Raw genomic sequence first — 16,763 nt, 5'->3', positions numbered from 1 at the left:
TTCGGAAGCCATATTTATTGACATGATGATTATTGATTATTGACAATTTCGATTAATTTTCATTAGTTATTTCTTTTTCATTTTACTCCCTACACACTAACAAGTTGTTAACAAAAAAAAAAAAAAAAAAGAATATTCATAAGTAGAGAGGCAAAAAACTTTTCTTTTGATGAAAAATATCGATCAATCTCGAAATCAAAAAAAAATTCATTTTTGTTTTGTTGTTGATCGATAGAGTAACACAGTGTTATTTTGAATCATTATTATTCAATCAATCAACTTCTGTTGTTGTTATTAATTGATTTGTTAAAACATTGAGAAAAAAGTTTCGGTTTGTTTCGAGAAATTTCCCCGGAAAAATTCATTCATTAAATTTTGATTGTTTGAATGAAAAATTTTTGTTTTCCTTGATTGTTTACAAAATCAATTTATCTCTATGTTTTCATCAGGTCACAATCAGCCTAAAGGGTTAAAAAAATTGAAATTTTGATTGATTTTTAGCTTCTGTTTGTTTAATTTTGAATTTTAAAAATCAAATGTGAAACAAAAAACTCCTGGTGCCACAAAAAAACCAGCATCTGCATTAATTACAGAATTACAGAATCAGGATTCTCTTTCAGGATAGCAAGAGAGAGAGAGAGAGAGAGAGAGAGAGAGAGAGAGAGAGAGAGAGAGAGAGAGAGAGAGAAAGAATTTCAATCAAAAAGAAAATTGAATTAAAATGGATTTTTGGTTCGACATTTGATTTGCTCCCAAATGGATTGAAATGTTTGATGTTTGAATGTTTTATCATTATTATCATCATCAAACAAACATTCATCATTCTGGTAAAGAAAACAATTCATTAAAAGAATTAAATTGAAATGTCACGAAATTTATCGATTCTTTCGCAATCTTTTTTTTTTGCTTCTGTAAACTAAAAATCTTGGTTTGATTTCACTTTTACTTCTGAAAAGAAATAAAGATTGCAAAAGTAAATGAAAAAAACACCACTTTGAGATTTATCTATTGCAAAATCACCGAAGAAAAAAAAACGCAAACCTAAACTAATTCAATTTCGTTTTCGTTGTTTGGTTTTGTTTAGTTTGGCTATTTTGATCTTGCGGTAATGTTTACTTTTCCAACAAAAAAAAATAAAGTCATGTTAAATTCAAATCACGATATTTTGCATTTTTTTTTCAGTTCAACTAATTTCATTAAATAAAAAAAAATCCACTTAGGTTGGTTGGGTGTATATAGGCGTTTAGTTATCATCATCATCATCATCGTTTTGTTAATTGATTCGATTAACTTATTCGCTATTCACGATTCTGTTCATTGTTTATCATCATCCAAAATGATAATAATGATTAGGATAAACAATGAAACAGAATGCAGAAAAGCAGAATTTATAAATAATAATAATGAAAAAAGAAAATCAATAGGTCAAACAAGTCATGTGAAAACAAAGAATCAAATCAAATCCATTGGAACTTCTTGATGAATAGAAAATTCTTTACAGAATTTCCATATGAAAAACAAGCTCACACATCAAAAAACGCTTTTGAAAATTCTCAAATGGCAAAATATTTAGCCAAGTTTTCCAAGGGAAACTTCCCAAGCCATTATATTCATCATCATTGTTGTTGGAGCTTTTTTTTTTGTTTTCTCGCTTCAGATTTTTTTTTTGCATCAATTCTTTGTTGATTCAGCTTCTGTCTTTTTTTTTTTTGTTTTGTTGGTCTCTCTTTGTTTTCATTGTCATCTCGGTTTTTTGGATGCCATCAGTTGCTGTTTTTGTCTGTTTTTGTTTGTTTGTTTGTTTTTCAATTGTATAAGTGAGAGTGTATTTATGTCACATCTGATGATGTTATCATTTTTTGCTTTTTGTTTTTCGTTCTTTTGGGTTTTGAAATGGAACGTGATACGAAAATTAACTTTTTTTTTGCTATTGCTTTTTAGTGTGTTACGCATCAATGAGTGTATAAGTGTGTGAAATGCATTCTATGGATTCTGTGGATATTCTGTGGATTCTATGATAAAAGCAAAATCAGAATCAGAATTCGAGAATCACAAGAATCACATGCAAATCTAGTTTTAGTTTAGTTGCTTTTTTATGGAATCAAACGAATAGAATTAGTGAGAAAATAATAATAACAACAACAACAACAACAACAACAACAAAAATAGCAACAACAACAACAACAAAAATGATAAATCAGAAATATGAAATGAATAAGGGGAAAACTTGATCCTGATCAACCAAACAACAACAACAACAAAAATTATGATTTAATGATGAACTTGCAACTTCCATTCCATTCCATTCATTCATTCATTAACTATATTCCCAAAATACAAAATTCTGTTGTTGATGATTTTTGCTTTTTGCTTTTTTGTTTTTGCTTTTTGCTTTTTGCTTTTTGTTTGATTTTTGCTTTTGCCTTTTTCCCTTTGTTTTGTTGCTGTTGTTTGATTTGATTTCTTTTTTTTCTTCTTCGATAATAATCATGATCCACATCATCGATATCAGAAAAAAGAAACCATTTTTGTTTTGTTTTTCGTTGTTGTTTCCATGAATAAAATGAATCCATTCAAAGGTGAAATATGATTATTATGGAAAATAAAGAAGTTTTTTGCCTGTTTGCCAGCCATCGAAAATCATTATTTATTTTGCTTTCGCCATCTTAGACTTGGTCTTGGCTTTCTTTCTTTTGCATATTTGCTCTATGCATATTGGTTGTTTGTTTGGGAAATTAATTTGATTTGATAAATAGAATCATCGTCGCTGTTGTTTTATGCATTTTTCCTTATTATCATTATGAATGATGATTCTTGCTAAAAAAAATGACCCAGATAAAAAAAAATTTGACAGTAATTTTTTGACTTTTTTGGGTAGAAATAGAATAGATTTATTATTATTGATCTAATGAATCTCTCTCTCTCTCTCTCTCTCTCTCTCTCTCTCTCTCTCTCTCTCTCTCTCTCTCTCTCTTTCTCTCTCTCTCTCTCTCTCTCTCTCTCTCTCTCTCTCTCTCTCTCTCTCTCTCTCTCTCTCTCTCTCTCTCTCTCTCTCTCTCTCTCTCTCTCTCTCTCTCTCTCTCTCTCTCTCCATCTCTATTCAATTAACGATTTTTTTTCTGGTTGGAAAAACGAAAAACGGAATAATAATTTTTTTTGCCGATGATTCAATGGTTTTTCGGGTAAATTTCCCAAAACAAAATGTTTTAAAATTTGACAATTTTTTTTTCGTTTGTTCGTGGATTTTTAAATCGAACATTGAAAAGATCGGATCGATCGATTTGGTGAATATATAGGGTAACAAGAGAAAAGAAACAAAATTTTCAATTTTTCCAGCAAAAGAAAAACAAAAAATCGATTAGCGATTGTTTCCATTTTTCATATCTTTGGGCCAGAAAAAAAAATGTTTCATTTTAAAAGATAATATTCGAAACATCATCATAACAAAGAATGTCATCTGTCAAATCGAAAATGAAAACATATTGTCTATTTGGGAGGAAAAAGACGACAAACCGATAACGCAAAAGATGATGCAAAAGGAAATTTCCTTTCCTTTTCATTTTAAATCAATGTCAAGTGTGTTCAATGTATTTCCAATGTTGTTTTTTACCAGTTTCCCTCACCCCGTTTTACAAATTGCTCTGTTTCACTTGAGTTTTGTTATTTTGTTTGTTTTGTTAGAAGGTGTTTTTTTTACTTTCAATTTTGTTTTTTTGTTTTTTGTTTTATTAGAAAAAATGGTTCATCATCAAAATCTGCAACAACCGTAAGTTTGATGATCTTCTTCTTTTAAGTGTTATCTTCTTTTTTTGCTCTCTGTATCTCTGGCTGTAGTTGTTCTTTTGGTGATGCGGATGTTGCACCTCACATCAATCAATCAATCAAATTATAAAACTTTTTCTTTTCTCTTTTCTTTTCTTGTTAAAAGTGATAAGTTTTCTTTTCCATTTTTATCGCCAAAAATGGTTTTTTGATTGAGATTCTAAAATGGCCACTTAATCAATCGACCAAATAGCGATCAATTATTAATCTTGAAACAAATGATTTTTTCTGGGGTCTAAAAATACATCAAGTACATCTAATCAATCAATCAATCAATCAGGTAAGTTTTTTTTATTGAAAAAAGACCATCGAACCAATCGATTTGTCATTTTGATTTTTATCTGTCGAGATCTCAAGGGTTAAAAAAACTTTTAATAATTTTTTTTTTTTTTTTTTTGGCAACCGGAATTTTTTTTATATTGAAATTAATAATAATCATTTCATTCGACTATTTCTACCCATGTAGTTTCAGCATTTTTTTCAATTTATAACCGGTACAAACAAAAAAAGACAATAACTTACAATTAACCCCAGGAAATAAATAGTGTGGTCACGTAGTTTTTTTTTCCAACAAAAACAAAAAAGATTATTTTTTTTCTTGTTAACCCAGAATTAGTATTAGTAGTGTTTTTTTCGGTTTTAAATGAAAGTTATATATTAATAATAATAATGATTCTGGTGAATGAACTTTTTCATTTTCATTTTCGGTTCTTCACGAACATTTTCGATTCTGGCGATTCTGTGGATTCCGGATTCTTGATGATGATGATCGATGAGAAATGCATTAAAACGGATGAAGAATTTGAACAAAACAAAAAAAATATTGCTTTTTTGGTTTTTTATTGTTTGCTGACCTGACCACCTGAACTGACCAAAAATTAACCATTTTTAATTAATGTTTTATTAATTTTCACCAGGTTTTTTTTCGGGGTTTTTTCATGATCAATTTTTTTAATAGTTTTTCAGTTTTTTAACCTACATTTAACCATTGATTACCGAGTGAAATAGCAAGAAAAACCCCCCACTTCACCGAATGAAATTGGATCACGAAAATTTCTTTGCAGCCAATCATTATTGTTACACGAAAAAACACTAAATCGATAATAATATGAATGAAAATTTCACAAAAAAACTTGATAAATTCTTTAGGGAAACCAAAAACTGTAATAAGCCAAAGAGTTAATCCTATCAAATTTTCTTTTTTTCGTTGTCGTCGTCGTTCAGTTCGGCAAATGATAAGTGATGTCGTTTAGAGTTTAGTTTTTATTAAGTTAGCATCCCGAAAAGCACATACAACAAAAATAACACTGCTGCTGCGAACTTGGAATGAATGCCTTACATAAATCATTTTTTCAGTTTTTTCATATTTTTTTTTATTGCTTTTTGAATCATCCGCATCCCCCCTCATCATCATCATAATTTTCTATTGGATGCAAATTTTTTCAGAGTTTCCTGCCATAGGAGTGTTCATTCAAAAACGATTTTTGTTGTTGTTGAATGATGACGAGAAAGTTGCCCGAAAAAATCAAACCAGAGTTTTGTAAAAAAAATAATTTATGGGAAGTTTTTTTTGGTTCAAAATTTAATTTATTGAAATTATAATTTAAAAGTTTTTTTGTTTCTGGATGGTTGGAATCCTGAATACAGAAAAATAAAATGATTAATCTGAAATCTTTGAACCAAATCAATTCTGTAAATTATTTTTTCGGGAAATTTTCCCGAAAAACTCTGGACAACCAACCAACCATCAAAATCAAATTTTATTCAAATCAATTTTGAATTGAATAATAAATTTCCTTGGAAACTTTTTTCTAAAAAAGATTGCAATCATTCAGTGCAATCAATCAAAAGAATTTTTCTATTTCAATTCAAATTCAATGTTAAAAACCACAAAATCCAAATGACAAATGACAAAATTAGAAGAAGATCAAGTTCATTAGGGTTTTCCAGTGTTTTGATTTCTCGGAAACTTTCCCACAAAAAATGATTGAAATCAATTTGAATAGTGCAATAATCAAATGTAAAAGTAAAACTTTCCCCTTTCATGATTATTCATTCAAATTCTTATCATTCATAGAGAAACATTTCGGCAATTCAATTTTTTTAAAAATAACTTTTTAAATTTCAAATTTACAATTTTCAATGTTTATGATTATGATGACGGATGATGATTTTCAAAGTCAAATCAAATAAAACGATTATCTTGTCTTGTGATTCGTTGAAAATAAGTAAAGTGAAATGGGAAATAATAAGGGAATAACGCCATTATTCAAGACAAAAGATGCTTTTCTTTTTTTTCTCTTTTGCTTTTTCAACCAAATGACAATTTGACATGATGATGATGATGATATTTTTTGAACAATGCCATTCATTTTTGCAACAAAGCAAACATGGAATAAATAGAAGAAGAAAGAGAGAATATTAACACCCATAACCATCATCATCATTTAAAATAACAGTGGCAATGGTGATTTTTGCTTTCTTTCTTTTGAAAAATATTTTTTCAAAAAAAATAATGATTTATATTCGTGATAAAAGTAGGGAAAAAGAAGAAAGAAAGAAAGACAGAAAATATTTTTATTTGTTCTGTTTCGCTAAATCGGATTCTCAGTTGTGTTATTTTTGGTTTTAAAAAGAGAAAAACAATGGAAAAACAATGGAAATAACATGTGTGAAGAAGAAGAAGAAGAAGAAAACACCAAGCAACTGACAATGAAAATACCCGAAATAAACAAAACAAAAAACCGAAATCATCAAACTTTTCTTCTTCTTTTTTCTGTTTTTTCATGATTCACTTCAAATGTAAACTACAAACTGAATGAATGAATGTTGTTTTTTTTACTCAAAAACCATGCTGATTATAATCATATTTACTATTGATAATTGAATGAATGATAATGATGAGGATGAGGAGGATATTTTACTTGCACACATCATTAAGAATATTCTCATTATTTTCTTATTATTATTATTATTATTATTAGTTTACGGAACATTAATAAGAATATTCTTTTGTTTTGTTGTTGTTTTTCGGTTATAATCATAATCATTATTACAATAATAATAATCATTTCACTTGAAACTTTTTTTGATATGTTTTCTTTGTCAATTTTGATAATGTAAAAACCAGCAATATCTTTATTTTTTGAAAAGCCAGAATCAGAAAATTCCTAAACAGAATCAAAAGAATTAGAATCAAAGAATCCAACAGACAACAGACAAAGCCTAATGCTTAATCAAATGTTATTTCTATTGAGGTTTAGGTTTAGTTCAAGGTTTAGTTTGTTTGTTTGGTTTTTTTTCGTTTCCTTTTTTACTATTTTATCAATTTCAAAGTTTGATTTTTTTTTTCTTTTCTTAACTTTCAATTTTTTTTTCATTGGAAAATGGTATGTTGTGCTACCAGATCTAGGTTAATCTTATATGATCCATATAGTGTGGGGAGTGGATGTTTTCAGTAATGGTGGGAGTTTTTCTTTTCTCCATATGTGCTTTTAAATTGCGATTCTTATCGTTTCTATTTCTACTTATATATTTGGATATATATGGTAACGACAACAAAACCAGAGAATCAAACAAATAACAAAAACCAAAAACCAAAACAAAACAAAACAATCAAACAACCAGAATAGACCTACTGCTGAACTGAACAACAACAACAAAAAAAACTAATGTAACAACCAAACAAAGCAAAATTAGTTTTTCATTTGATTCTTTTCTTTGTTCATTTTTATCATTTTTGGATTCGCTTCTTTCTTTTCGTTTTTCTACACAACAAACAAACACACAAAGACCGAGAGAGAATGGATATTGATAGAATAAAAAAAACATGGCAATAATAGAACAACAGGAATCGAAGAAAGAAAAGATTCTTTCTTTCTTTCTTTCTTTCTTTTTCTAAATGTAACCCATAATTACCTAAACCTAAACTTTAACGAATTTTTCGTACACACACAAACAAACAAACAAACAAACATGAACATGCTGAACTTTTATCATATTTAGAAAATTAATTTCCTTTTCATTTCACTTTACTTTTGCTTTTTCTTTCACTTTTGAATCTGGAAAAAGCAATATTTTTTTTTGAACCAGATTCTTGTCTTGCTTGTTTTGTTTTGTTGAATTTTCCAGTCGTCATTATTGTTGTTATTTTGGATTTTTTGAAAATCCCAGGGAAAAAAAATACAATGTTTTTGTTGTTGTTGTTGTTGGAACCCTAGAAACAACCAGGATAACAACAACAACAGCAATTTTGAACTTTGATGAAAGAAGCGAAAAAATCGATAAAGTAATTTAAATTCATGAACTTCTTCATCATGGAACCGGAATTTCTATTTTTCTTTTTTTTCAGTTCGGTTCTTTAGTTTTTGTTTGTTTTTTTATTCGTCGTAAAGTTTGTTTATATTTTGAGTGTCATTATGTCCTCTTGAAAGTTTCTTGGAAATTTCCCGAAAAAAAAGGAGGCCAAAATATGATGACGATGATGATGGTAATGGTAATTAGCAAACGATTCTGACTCGAAGGTTTTTCATTTCGTTCGTTTTTCGTTTGTTTTGCGTTTTTTAGATCAGAAATGAAATGAAGAAAAATCGATTTTAGATTAAAATTGATGGGAAAATTTTTTTAAATTTAAATTTGCCGGGAAATTTCTCTGCTCCTTTGGTAAACAGACAATTTCCGAAAATTAAAAAAAAAAGAAAATTTCAATGTCGAGGGAAATGCAAATAGTAATTTATTTAAATCTACATATCCTCTTCTTCTTCGTTTCCTCCAAAACAACAGAGAATTAAAGTTTTTAAATTTTTCATCACATTCAAACAAAGAGAAAACCGAAAAAAGATAATGGAAAAACAGAAAATCTGAATGAGAAAGTAGAAAAAAATCATCAATGTCGAGGTAAATGTGGGAGTCAAAATAGTGATGCTTATGTTGATGATAATGATGATAATAGGAACAAGGTTTAGTAGAGTAGAAATAGTGGTGATGAGAGAAACAAACAAACCTTGACTGTAAAGATTTTGGTTGATGATTAAAGATTTTTTTTTTTTTAAACATGGAATTTTTTCCAGAAAGTTTCTTAATCTCTAAGTGAAAATGTATTTTATGTTTCTGTATTTTTGTACAGCAAAATAAATTAATCCGATTTATTCATTCACAGTCGAAAGTCGACTCGAATGATGCTTAGAATTGAATTTCAAAGAAGAGAAAACGATGAAATTCATGAATAAACATAAGAATTCAGGAAAAGAAAATTCTACGTGTAAGAAGTGAAGAAAAGTATTGACGACAAACGAACAAAAAATCAATTGAATCAATCATGTTTACTTGTTTGTTTTTGTTTATTGATTTGTATTAACCATTTTGTTTTCTCTGTGAATTTACATCCCGAAAACGTAACTCAAGAAAAAAAAACGTAACAAAAATAAATTGATGATCATCATCATCATCATAAACACTTTCCTCTCCTGAATAGATTTTATTCTGAATGTTTGTTCGGTGCAAAGAATCTGATATATTATGGTAACAAACAAACATCATTGATGATGAAAAGATAGCGAAGAAAAATATATACCCAATGGCAATAAATAAATATCGATTTTTTCTTTGGATTTTTGATTTGGAGAAATATTCTTTTCATTGACATATCTCTCTCTTCAAACGTTGTTCATGAAATGAAATATGGAGGGAAAATATGTTATGAATTGATTATGATGAATGGATTTTCTGTTTGATTGCAAATGATCATCATCATCGAAGTCGAAGTAAATCAAATAAATAAACGATACAAACAGGAAAATTTTTGTTTCTTTCTTTATGATCATCAATTTATCGATGACATGGCGATGACGAAGACGTCGACGACATCAAACGATGACGACTATGATGACGATAATGATGATTTGAAAATGTTTCAGAAATTTTTTTTTGTTTTAATTTTTGGAGAAAATTTAAAGTAAACTTTCCAGGAAGTAAGTCAGAAGAGAGAAAGAGAATCGGTAAAATTCTAGGAAAATTTCCTTGGAATAGAAAAAGAAAATGACGTTTTGATTTAATCCAAGCAGGAAAAAATCAAAAATCGAAAAAATCCATTATGATTATGATTTTTGTTGTTTAATCACCGATTTGCCATTAATGGAGATATTCTAAAGTGCATTAAGGCAGAGAGAGAGAGAGAGAGAGAGAGAGAGAGAGAGAGAGAGAGAGAGAGAGAGAATCGAAAGAATCCAAAGAGAATCGAAAGAATCAGAAATTTTTTTTTTGTAAATTCCAAATTCTAATCATCCATTTAATGATTAATAAGAATAAGAATTCCCTGTAATACTTATTGTAAAGAATTTTATTCCATGTTTTTTTGTTGTTGTTGTTGTTGTTGGCCATTACATTATTCTAATATTTTTTTTTTTTTTTTTTTGATTCACTATCTATAATTTACTTATGAAAAACATTTGCATTTGTAATAACGAACGAAAACGAAAACAAACAGAACAAACAAAAACAAAAACAAAGACAAAAACAAATCCAATCATAATCATCATCATCGTCGTTTGAATGAAAATCAAAAATCATTACAAACAAATATTATCTGAATTCAATCTCTCACCAAAAAACAAACGAAAAAAAAAAATTCTTTACAATATGGAATATTCTCTTGTTTTTTTGTAATTCTTTCCAAATTACAAAAATGTAAATGTAAATTCAATTAAATAATCATAATCAAACACACCACACACACACACACCAGACACTTATATTTGTCATTTACATTATTTTTCGATTAGTTTTTGCATGACAACAACAACAACAACAACATCAACAACAAATTGCAAATTGATAAGCTGATTTATTCATAAGCCAGCCAGTAAAGATATTACAAATGTAAAATATCAAAAAGAAAAGAAAATTGATTTCAAATACACCTTGACGCCCGACAAATGATGAAATCATGAAACATGAAATGGATAGTGTTAAAAACATGTCATTATTTTTTTTCCCTTGTTTTCATCCCCCTTAATTTTGGCTTTAAAGGAAAAACAAATTTTTTTTCCTGCAAAAATGTATATAAACATTATTTGCATCCATTCGTTTTTTCCCCAAGAATTTTTTTTTCGGCAAAACATTTGGTGAAATGTGACATCAGCATCAATTTTAAACAGAAATTGATTTTCAAACACACAGGACAGGGTAGGGAATTTTCCCGAACCAAAATTCTGTTTCTTCCAAAAAATCTTGTTTGACAATTTTCGGCAATTTTCTCTTTTTTTCCTGTCCGATAAAAGAACTCGGTAAAAGTAGAATTCACAACGAACAAATGAATGAAATGGACATTGACGAATGTCCATTTGAACAAAAACAATCTAAATTAGCTGCAAAAAAAATGGACAGGGATTACTTTTTTTCAAAAACAACAGCAACAACAACAAAGTAAATAAGAATTTATCTCGGGAGAGAGAGAGAGAGAGAGAGAGAGAAAACTGCTGATTCTTTAAGAAAATTACAAAGAATTTATAATGATAATGTTGTTGTTGTTGTTGTTAAGCATTAATTTGTTTTTCGTTGTTACAACTTTTGAAATTTTTTAATTGGAAAAGTATTTTGTTCCGTTGAAAAAAAACTACAAAACTTGGAAAATTTCTTTGAAAATCAAATTCGTTTACAATGTTTTTTCTGGCTTTTCTGGACTTGTATCCTAGAATTCATTTGCCTTCATCATCATCGAGTTGATTTAACACTTCATTCATTAAATACTCGCTCTTTTTCTTTCATTTTTTGATGATAATAATCCACCCTCCAAAAGACCATCTCAAATATCATCATGTATTTAATGTAAGTAACTAAGTGAAAAGAATATTCTTTCATTGCATCGTCTAATCGTCACCAACAACAACATCATTATTATTATCATGACATAATCATTATGAATGTGGTGGAAAACGAAAAGAAGAAAGAAAAAAAATGATGAAAATGCAAAAAACACACACGACTGACATATAATTTGACAGCTTTAGCCAGCCAATGTCATATTGTTTAAACATTTTTTTCCTGTTTTTGTTTCGTAATTTTCGTTGATAATTTTCAATGGCAGTCAGGCAGCCATCCAGCAGAAAATTGACAGTTTTTCCTTCTTTCTGTCTTTTCCTTTATTTTGTTTTGTCCATGTTTTTGGTTGATAAACGAAATGATTGATGAAAAAAAGGAAATTTTCATTGTTTTATTTTCAATTAAAAACAACAAAAACGGTGGCAAAAGCAAAATCCCAATAAATAAATAATGAAGAAAATATCCTGATGTCACAAATCACCCAAACAGGAAGAATATTTTTACCAGGTTTATACGTTGATCGGTAGTTCAAATTCAAATTCATTACACAACAACACTATCAGCAGCGACAGCAGCAGCAGTATCATGTATCATCCATTCATGGAACTGACACTTGAAAAAGTGAGAGAAAAACGAAACAACAACAATAAAATTCATAATGAAAATAATAACAATTTTTTCTTCATATTCTTCTTCTTTTCTGGGAACCAGAATCAAGAACCAGATCATCATATGACTTGCATGATACATAGTTGGGAAAATATGAATGAATTCTTTCATTTATTAATCCTTTTTTTATTCATTCATTCGCTCGATTCTTTATATTTTTTTTGTTGCGAATATAAAGAATCGAGAGTCAAGTCAAGTGAATACTTCAGAAATATGAAAAACATTTTCCATTATTTAACCAGCAAAAGAAAAGAAAGAAAACATTTTCTTTTAATGAAAACATCATCATCATCATCATTTCGTAGTTAAACATTACGCAAAGAGAGTGAGGGAATAAAAGAATCGAAAACCGTTTTTCACTTTTCATTTTTTTTTCGCACTCTTTATTCACAATGAAAAAAACACATACAGAAACCGAAACAGAACAAACACCGAACCAGACACTCGATTTTTTTTTGTTAAATTGAAATTCTAAATGGTAATTTTTCTCGTTTCTGTTTGACATCAACATCATCATCATCCGGAATATTCTTGCACATTTAACATCCACATACACACACACACACACACAATGGCAAATGTGACAATTTGGAAAACGTAAAAGAATCGAAATAGAATAGGGAAAAAATGCACCGAAAATCATTGTGTGAAAAATCAAGAATATCATTTTCCATTCGTTTTGTTTCGTTCGTTTTTTTTCATATTCCAAAAATGGGAAAATAATTGAATAAAGGAAAAAGAGGGGAAAAATGAATGAATGATTTTCAACTAATTACCGTAGTAGTCGTCGTCTTTTGTTTGAAATACCGGTTCAGTCAGAGAAAAGGCAGCCCGAAAAACGGGCGAAAAAAAATTCACATATATCATGCCGGAAACAAGAGAGAATAACAAAAGAACAAAAGATAAGTTATGTAATGGTAATGTAACGATAATAATAAAAAACATATTACATATACAGGGTGTCCGAAAAATTACAAACAGCAAAAAACAACAAAACAATGTTTTATGATTATGATGTTGATGATGTAATTATTATGTAATTTATGCTTACAATGAAAAACTGATTAATGTGTCGAAAACAAAAAATGCCGACAAATAATCTGGGAAACAACAACAAAAAACAAAAGTTTCTAGTGATGTAGAAATAGCCTCTCTGTATACAGAGATGAAGATTTTTGCTTTTGGTTTTTTTTTGGAGGGAAAAAAGTAACAACAAAAAAAACAAGGGAAAATGAGATAATTAAAAAGTTTTGTTGTTGTTGTTGTTCTACGAATGAAATTATCATCATCATTTGTAAATATGGAATGAAAGGGTTAAACATTTGATAACAACAACAACAACAACAAGAATATCGTCAATTTTCATTTCATGGAAGGCAAGCAGAACATATTCTTATGAGAATTGTGTTATTTATCAAAAATGTTTGTTTGTTTGTTTTTTCTCTTTTTTGAAATGAATTTTAACCGTACAAACAAAGTAAAAATAGCCTGAAACGAAACAAGGAAAAAATTCATAATTTTTAATTAATTTTTTCGGAAAAAAATACAATGGTGATGAACAACCGTTTGATTGAAGAGAAAACATGAATTTTTCGTCCAAAAAAATTTACAAAAACCCCAAAAGAAAAGCATCCAATTAAGAACGAAGTAGAACGAAACATTTCCTGAACAGAATTCAAATGAATTTTGGTTTTGGATGATTGAAAGTTTGTTTCTTTTTTGTTTTTTTCATTGATTTTTTTTATTCACTCGTTGTTTACTCAGGTGAGTAAACCAAAACCAACAGAGAAAATTTGATGAACAAACAAACAAACACAGAGAGGCAGAATACCAGAAAAAACGCAATGAAAAATTTGAAAATGACCAAAAATAAATAGAGAAAGTTTTCTGACCAAACCAACCAACTGAACCAAAATCAAGTTACAAAAACCAAAAACAAACTTTTTTTTTGGTAAATTTTTTGAAAAAAAACATTTTTTTTAAAAAAAAACACCCATAAGAAATTTATCTGAGCGTAAATATTGTTGACTGAATAAATAAAGTAAATCAGCAAAATTCTTGAATAAATAATTTTTTTAATAGGGAAACTTTTCAGGAATAGGGAGGAAACTTTCCTGAAGAAATTTTTCCGAAAAAAATTTTATATGACAATAAAAATCGACAGTGAAAAAAAAACATTTAACCAATTGGACCAATTCATCACCATCTAAGGACATCTAAGAATTCTTTGTCGAGAATCATGAAATCATCAAATTAACCCTCCACCACCACCGTCAACAACAACAACGACAACAAGCAGCTTTACAAACAGCAAACAAGCAGAAAAAGAGAAAAAAAAACATTAAAAATGAACTGCCCATTATGATGATGATGATGATAATAATTTTATTTTATGGATGAAAATATCCCAACAGAATGATTACCACTAGCTAGCTAAATGAACAAAAAAACGAACGAACGAACGAACCGAAAAGGAAAAGAAAATATAATTTAATAAAAGAAGATCAACCAACAGAGAAGAAAAAGCGATAAAGATAATGGTCATCATCATTGGGTAATTGTCATTGTCATTGAGGAGGGGGAGTGAAAAAAAAATTATTTCCCACCACCACCAAAAGAAATAATTATTTTCATCAACAACAACAACAACAATCATCAGGAAAGAAGGAAAAAAAAGGTCATAATTTTTTTTGTTTGTTTGAAATTTCTATTTCAACACATTCGAGGTGTATGATGATTATGTGATGTAAGAGTGGGTGAGTGGAAATAGAATGATAATACAGTACCACGATGATGATGATGGTGACAAGATGTACTTTCTTATTTTTTAATTTTTTTAAAAAAATTTTGTTTCAAGTTTTCCAATGAAAAAAAATGGAATCCTAACACTTAATCATCATCGATGGTGCACACATCGATTATATCAATTGGATAAATTATTATGGATGGATGAAGTGGATATAGAGAGAGAGAGAGACAATTACAATAACAACAACAAAAAGATAATGATGATCATCATCAGTGTTAAATTATTTCATCATTTCTATTGTTGTTGTTGTTGTTGTTTTCCTTTGTTGTTTTTAATGAAAAAAATTTTGTACTTTGCAGGGTGGAAATGGGAAAAAAATTTAGTTACCTTTTCTGTTGTTGTTGTTGTTCGACGATCGAGGGAAAGTTTGGTCGGAGAGAAAATTGATGCGGACGACGATGCGGATGATGGAAGAATTTATTTTTGGGATGATTTTTTTGAACAAAAATTCATTCAATTTGATTGATTGATTGAAGGAAATGAATTTGAAAATAACACAAGCAACACAAAACGAAACTCGTTGAGGAAATTGAAAAACTTGAAATGAAAAACGGAAACAATTTTTTTTGTGAACCGGAAAACAAAAGCAAAAATCACGTAAAAAAAGATTACACAAAAATTCAAATTGCACAGAATTTACATTGAAAAAATTTAAAAATCCCGAAAAATTTCTCTGGAGAAAATTCCCGAGAAAATAACATAACATACACCAGAAAATAACACGTTACGATCTTGATTCGTTGAGATCCATTCGATGACTAAAAACAAAACAAAACAAAAAAGTCGACGATAATAAGAGTTCAACGACGACGGCGACGACTACGACGACGACGACATCAACGATGACGACAACGATCAACGTTATCATCATTGCTTTTTGTCTTGTTTTTCATCTACACTGTTGAGAGGTGTATATAGCGATTTACAAAATGCAAGCAGTAAGTTTGTGTTAAAGTTTTGGAAATTATGGATATTTTCTATATAATTTTTTTACAAACCAGAATTATTATTTGAAAATGTTGAATGAAAATGAACGACAAATTCGGGCGCCAAAAGAAAAAATCTTTTCGGAAATTTTCCCAGTTGTTATAAACATCAAAAAAAAAAAAAAAAAATGGATGATCAGATTAAATGCACGACCGATTTGAATCGAAAATATCAATTTTTGTTTTCCGAATCCGCAAATATAGCCAAAAGTGAATATATATGGAAACAAAACAAAATAATCAATCAACAAATTGATTTTTTCTTCTTTCTTTCTTCTTTTTTGGCATTCCAATTTTCATTTTATGCATACCATGCATTTAGTTTCATATTTTTGTTTTGTTGTTGTTGCTTTTGATTGACAAAACGAAAAAAAAAAAACAAAACAAAACACAGAATTCTAGAATTTCTCTCTCTCTCTCTTGGATATTCTGACAAACCATAATAGAATAGAATTGACAACATTTGAATCAAACCAAACCGAATAATGTAACAATATGAACCAGAGAAAAAATCATTGATAAAGATGGATAAAATTCTTGCAATATTCCCATGCACACAACTAACATATATCGAATTGAGTTGAAATAGTCGACACACAATATACACCCACTAACTAAATCAGTTGATTAAGCAATCAACAACAAAAAAAAAAAAAAAA

General features: G+C 28.7%; 1 protein-coding gene across 1 annotated transcript in view; it reads right to left on the bottom strand.

The window, feature by feature from the left end:
• The window catches only part of LOC113796452 (uncharacterized), a 28,718-nt gene extending 12,812 nt beyond the window's left edge, over nt 1-15,906 (bottom strand). The window contains exon 1 of the mRNA XM_075822223.1: nt 15,446-15,906. The gene's annotated coding sequence lies outside the window, so the exon portion shown is untranslated. The remainder of the gene's footprint in view (nt 1-15,445) is intronic.
• Nucleotides 15,907-16,763: the final 857 nt, after the last annotated feature.

The sequence above is a fragment of the Dermatophagoides pteronyssinus genome, unplaced genomic scaffold (genome assembly GCF_027571235.1).
Source record: "Dermatophagoides pteronyssinus isolate colony J.1.1.1.1 unplaced genomic scaffold, Derpt_VIB-CSIC_2022.12 sq0016, whole genome shotgun sequence".
NCBI lineage: Eukaryota > Metazoa > Arthropoda > Arachnida > Sarcoptiformes > Pyroglyphidae > Dermatophagoides > Dermatophagoides pteronyssinus.
This window is presented reverse-complemented; position numbering and strand designations above follow the sequence as displayed.